This window comes from Mandrillus leucophaeus, unplaced genomic scaffold (assembly GCF_000951045.1).
Source record: "Mandrillus leucophaeus isolate KB7577 unplaced genomic scaffold, Mleu.le_1.0 Scaffold691, whole genome shotgun sequence".
NCBI classification, from domain to species: domain Eukaryota; kingdom Metazoa; phylum Chordata; class Mammalia; order Primates; family Cercopithecidae; genus Mandrillus; species Mandrillus leucophaeus.
Window position 1 is genome coordinate 12,245 of NW_012107486.1, and position 5,810 is coordinate 18,054.

Sequence of the window (5,810 nt, forward strand, 5' to 3'; positions counted from 1 at the left end):
TGAGACGGAGTCTCGCTCTGTTACCCAGGCTGGAGTGCAGTGGCCGGATCTCAGCTCACTGCAAGCTCCGCCTCCCGGGTTTACGCCATTCTCCTGCCTCGGCCTCCCGAGTAGCTGGGACTCACATTTCTTTAGTGCAATGAGTTGAAGAGCACATTAAAGATCTTGGTAACTACTGCGTGCGACTGCCTCCCTGGCTGTGTGCAGAGGATGCAATCACTGTCACCATGGTACTTTGCTCAGATATGTGCTGCTCCCTACGTGTGTGTGTGTGAGTGAGTGTGTGTGGGGCTGTGAGTGAATGTGTGTGAGTGTTGTGTGAGTGTGTGTTTACTATAGGAAGGCAGGGGCAGCAGGTGACACGGGCGCCCAGCAAGTCCTTCATGTTTGGGTGGAAGGACAGGCCTCTGGTCCTCCCTCTGAGCTTTTTGTGTACTGCTCTTCTTTCTCACAATCTTCCTGTTGCTTTCCCACCTCTCACCCTCCTCTAGTTTCCTTTTTTCTGGCATTCATGCAATTCCATTCCCTCTAGCCACATCCTTTCTCAGTGGGCAACAGGAGTTTGCCTTTGTTTTCCTCCCTCTATGATGTAATGGCCAAGCACCACAGCAGCTGTTCCGGGACCCTGGGGGGGGTGAATTTCACTGTGTGTGTGTGTGTGTGTGTGTGTGTGTGTGTGTGTGCGCGCGCGCGCGTGGGCGTTGTGCACCCGGGTGCATATGTGAACATAATGTGTGTGTGAAGAGGGCAGGAGGAGGCAGGTGGGAGGGCCTGGCCTTGGGGTCGGCTGCCCTGCTTCTGTGATGAGGTGTGTGCAGGTGTGTGTGCCTGCACCTTTGGGAAGCCAAGAGGTCATGCCTCCGCTTGCCCATCTCGGGGCAGGGTAGGTGCCGGAATGTCCGAGTCAGACCTCAGGGCCCACCAGTTTCTGACTGGTCCAGCGTGGCAGCTGAGGGAAGCCTGTGGGGTACGAGCAAAGCCTGTCAGGGCCACTGACCCAGGGCTTCATCGCCAGAGGGCCGCCTTGCACCCCCAGTGTTTCCTCAGGGCCATGTCTGATTTTTGGACCCTGAGCGGCTGGCGCCGGGTTTGGAAAGGGAGGGTGGAGAGGAAGGTGGTGGCAGCGCAGGCGTGTGGTTGGGTTTGGGAGAAGTAATGACCAGGAAAGAGGGTCTCCCTATAGACTCAGGAAGGGCCCACAGCGTGTGCTGAGGAGGGATCCCCACGGGCCCATGAGCCAAAGGCCCAAGACCAGAAATAACAAGAACAGTTCCTCACCTGGGCCGTTGCCCCTGCCTCCACTGCCCCACGCCCTGGCCCTCTTTTGGATACTTTTGGGGCCTTACTCAGCAGAAACCTTCTGGCTGGTCCCTCCACTCACCTCCCTGTAGTGTGCAAGCCTTCCCACCCGGTGAGCCTTCCGCCAGGTGAGCCTTCCACCCCACAGCCCAGGCCCAGGCCTGCCCCTGCCCTGTATATGCCACAGAGCCTGCCAGAGGCATTGGCACATCAGAGCCTCATACTGGCGCTCCCTTCCAGTCCTAGCCCGCTGCTTTCCTCAGGTACCTGACGCCCACCAGGCAGGACGACCCATTCCCAGGCATGCTTGGCGGGCTGCCGCCTCCACACGCCAGCCCAGGCAGTGCATGTCCTCCAGGGACGGTGCCCACCCTCCAGGACTCCCATCCTTCCAGGGCCCTCAGAGTCCAGCTCTGCAGCAGGCGGGATCCCCAGTGCAGCCATCGGTTCCTGTCTGTCCCCTCTGCCGGGTGACCCAGCACAGAATGCTTCGGTTTGCCCATTTCTCGTGTGCTTGGTTTATCTTCCTTGTTGGCTTAAGGAAAAGGCCTGTGACTCATTTTTCTGGCCCCCGCGTAAGCCGCTGGCTCTGCACTTTGCCATAGGCCATTGCTGGGTTTGATGCTGCAACAAGTAAATTACCCAGTGAATTTACACGAGCTTTGGTGACCAGTTTCTTCTGTATCTTGAAAGGCGTCTTTGAGTGAGGGAGGCCCAGGCTGCTTGCGAATGCTCAGGCCCATCATTCAGCCACGGTGATTTCCCTTGTTCCTGGCACTGCTCTGCTTCACGAAATGACCTACTCCCAGGGCTGGGTCCTTCTGTAATGCAGGGGAGCTGGCCACAGATTTAGTGCTGAGTTTGGGCCACTGACTCTGTGACGGGGTGCTGTGAGGAGGGGAGTTCAAAGCTGAAGTGATTCTCCTTGCTGTCAATGGAGGGCCAACCCGAGGTGAAGACCAGGCGGCTCTGAAGTCCTCAGTGGATGGATTCATAACCCTCGCCAAGCTGTTGGGGACCAGGGCTGTTTGGTACAGGAAGGCACAGCTGCAGGCCCCGTCCTAGGTACAGACAGGGAGGCACCAAGCTGTCCAGCATCTGAGTGGTCCCACCTCCCATCCCCAGGGGTCTTGGGACTTGCTGGCCACCTGGGGCTCTGGGGCAGCCTGCTCTTCATCCCATCTCATGAGATGTCACCAGGCGTCTCTTTCAGAGGTCATGTGGGGGCACACACACAGTGGAAGTGCAGCAAGGACAGAGAACGTACTGGGGCAGGAGGGGGCAAGCAGTCCCTGGATCCCCAGGTCCCTCCCTGCTCTCACCCTCAGCTACAGAAGTCACATCTGTGGCCACCTTGTGAGAGGGATAGCAGGTGCCACATACTTGAATTTGCCCATCAGACCTCAGAGGCTCTTAGCTGTGGGGTTTGGAAGACACCTGGTCAGAGTTAGAGAGAGTCCCTTTTCCACACTCCTTGAAGAAAAAGAAAAAAGGAAAAGTATGTCCTTTCTGGAACCTCCTCCTAGCCCTGTTCAGAGGCAGGGGCAGGGCTCACTGGTTCCCTGATTAGCACTGTGGTCCTAAGTTCCTGGATCAATACTTTAATCTATTTGCCCATAACAAGGAAGACGGCCACTGCTTTGCACAACTCCAGGGGGCATCCTCCTGTCATATTCTACATGAAGTTCTGCAGATCAATACGGAGATGTGGAGAGTACCCGAGGGAGGTGGGTAGTACCTTGTCATATCTCAAAAGTGGAAGGAGGCTGGGAGGTCAGGACTTCCCCAGCCTTCCTCCTGGGCATGTGGCGATGCTGGTAACTGGCAGCAGGGGGCGGTGTTGGTGTGGACACAGAGGAGGCAAGAAGGATTGTTGGGAAGTTGTACTCTGTGGTGGTTGCATTTTTCTTTGGGGGCTGTTAAGCTCTATCTTGCTTGGTAACATTGACTGATTTTTGCTGTCGTTTGTTGTTTTTGCTGCTTGTGTCCTTGGCTGTCCTTTCTCCAAACGAAATAAAATTCTGAGGCCCAAGAAGAAAGGCATTGAGTTGACTGAGGCAGCACAGTGGGGCTGCGATTTGTTCTGAGTTCAGTGGGGGCTTCAAGCATCAGGAGAGCCCAGCCCTGGTGCGGAGGGTGTCCCAAGGCCTGTTATAATTTGAATCCCAAGCTGTGGGGCAATGACTCCTCGTGTTGCATTTGCTAAGCAGGTCCTCTCCAGACCATGTGTCCAGCATGTCATGGGTCCTTCCCATGTCTCCTCAAAAAGGACCCAGGGCCCAGAGAGAGTAGGGATCTGGGAGTGGGGCTTCTGGCTCACCTTGCTGTCACCAGGTGGGTCCCGGAAGGAGCCAGGCAGCTCTCTTCCTCTGGAGCACAGCACAGACCGCCAGGTCCTCTGCTCTCGGAGCTGGGTTGAAGTGCTGCCTGTCGGCAGCCAGCTGGGTGCCCCTAGGCAAGTTTCTTTGCATCTCTGAGCATCTCTGTCCTCTTCACAGTGCCTAAGAGCCCTGGCACCCAGGAGCATTTCTCAAAGGGAGTGATTGTGTCAGCAGAGGGGTTTGGTGAACCCAAAAAGAGCTCACTTGAATTCCTGTCCTATCTTTCATTAGCAGTTTGTCTGCACAGGTAACTAGGTCTTTCTGAGCCTCATTCCCTTGTCTGCGGAGAGGAGCTCACGCTAACCCACCCAGCTAGGAAGAAGACGTGTGTGACCCGGGTCCAGCAGAATGCGAGGTGCTTTGTAAACACTGCCGGGTTTCAGGCCCTGCTGTGTGGCCCCTTGACCCGCAGCCCTGCAGGGTCAGAGGTCATCAGAGTTCCCTCAGGGCAGGGCCTGCACTGGCCTCTCCTGGTCTCCCCTGTACCAGCCTTGAAAGCTGCCCATGGAGATGACTTTTAACTGCCTGGAGCTCCTCAGAGAGAGGTGGGGTAGCCTCTGGCAGAACGGGGTGGGCCGTGGTCCATGGGAGAAAGCTGCCATGTGGATCTCTGTGGAGAGTTGAGAAACAAACCATTATGGAGTGGAAACAAACACAGCTGTGGAACCGAAGCGAGGGCAACGTTCCTACACGTTTGGAAGGTCAAGGGCAAGCCAAGGACAATCCAGGCTTGTGGGGGGCTTCAATCTGTGCCCCCAGCCACTGGGGCTCCGTATTTCCATCTGCCTGTCAGAGGGGTGTGGAGCGACTCTCGGGTGTTCTGAGGGTGCTGCCACCCCAGAAGGTTGCTGTCTAAAACGTCATGCTTCTCAGGGGTCTCCCTGCCCCTGAGGCCCTCACGAGGCAGGCAGGCAGAGATGGGTGCGCCGGGGGCTCGCTGATGGAGGCCGCTGTGTCACAGGGGAGCTGTGCGGCTGCTGGGCCAGCCCAGGCTCTCCCTCTGCTCCCCGCGGTGCCCCTCCCCCAGCCTGCCAGTCTGCAGGCCGTGGGTGGGCTGTCCGCCAAGGGCAGGTAGGCAGCGTCCTTGGGAGCCCGGGAGCTGCTCCCATTTATCCCTGCAGTCCAGAACAGCGCATTTCCGCCTGGCCTGGCTGCAGGGTGGTTGTGCTGGCTGCAGACAGGGCTTCACTGGTGACCTCAGCCCAGTCACTCTGGTGACCAGGGCCTCTGCTCTTCATCTGGCAGGGGGCAGCTGCCCACAGGACATCGGCTAATATAGGGAAAAACAGGCTCGACCTCTCTGCGGGGTGGGCTTCATGGAGAGCAGGTGTGGGGTTTGAGTCCAGTGTGAACTTGGGGTGTTAGACATCACCAAGCCTTGTTTTCCATCTCTAAAGGGGGAAGAAAAATACTGACTTTTCTGAGTGACTGTGAGGACTGAGTCAGAGGCAGCAAGGAAGTGCTCAGTCCATTCTTAGGAAGGTCAGGAGGGGCGTCTAGACGGTGCCCCACGTAGGGAGGAGGAAAGAAGACAGCAGGAGGGCCTGGGACCAGGCTGGCAAGGACGGGGTGCTGAGGTTGCTGGCCAGGCTGTGTCAGTGGTAGTGGTGGTCAGGGCATTGAACAAAGGCCCACCCTTCAGTGAGGAGCCGGCCTGCGTTTTCCTCACGGGATGTTCTCCCTCCCTGTGTGGTCCAGAGCTGTGGGCAGGAACCTCAGCCCTCAGTGCTCACATCACACAGCGGGGTCAGCGCTGGCAGGAGGAGCCAGCCTGCGCCTGGGTGGCTTTCCACTGTCTCAAGCTTTCTCGTGCCCTGTTGCCCCAGAAAGAGGCAGCTTCAGTTCTAGGGTTGGTTGTAGAGTCAGTGTGGAGTCAGACTTTTGCTGAGCCACTTATTGTTTCTGATAACCACACACCTGCCAGGTCATGCAGGCACGATCATGCGTACACACACACATGCACACATGCACACACATGCATACACGCACACACATGCATACATGCACACACATGCATGCATGCACACACGTGCACACACGCATACACGCACACACACGCACACACACATACGCATACACATACACGCATACACGCACACATGCACACACACATACACATACACGCATACA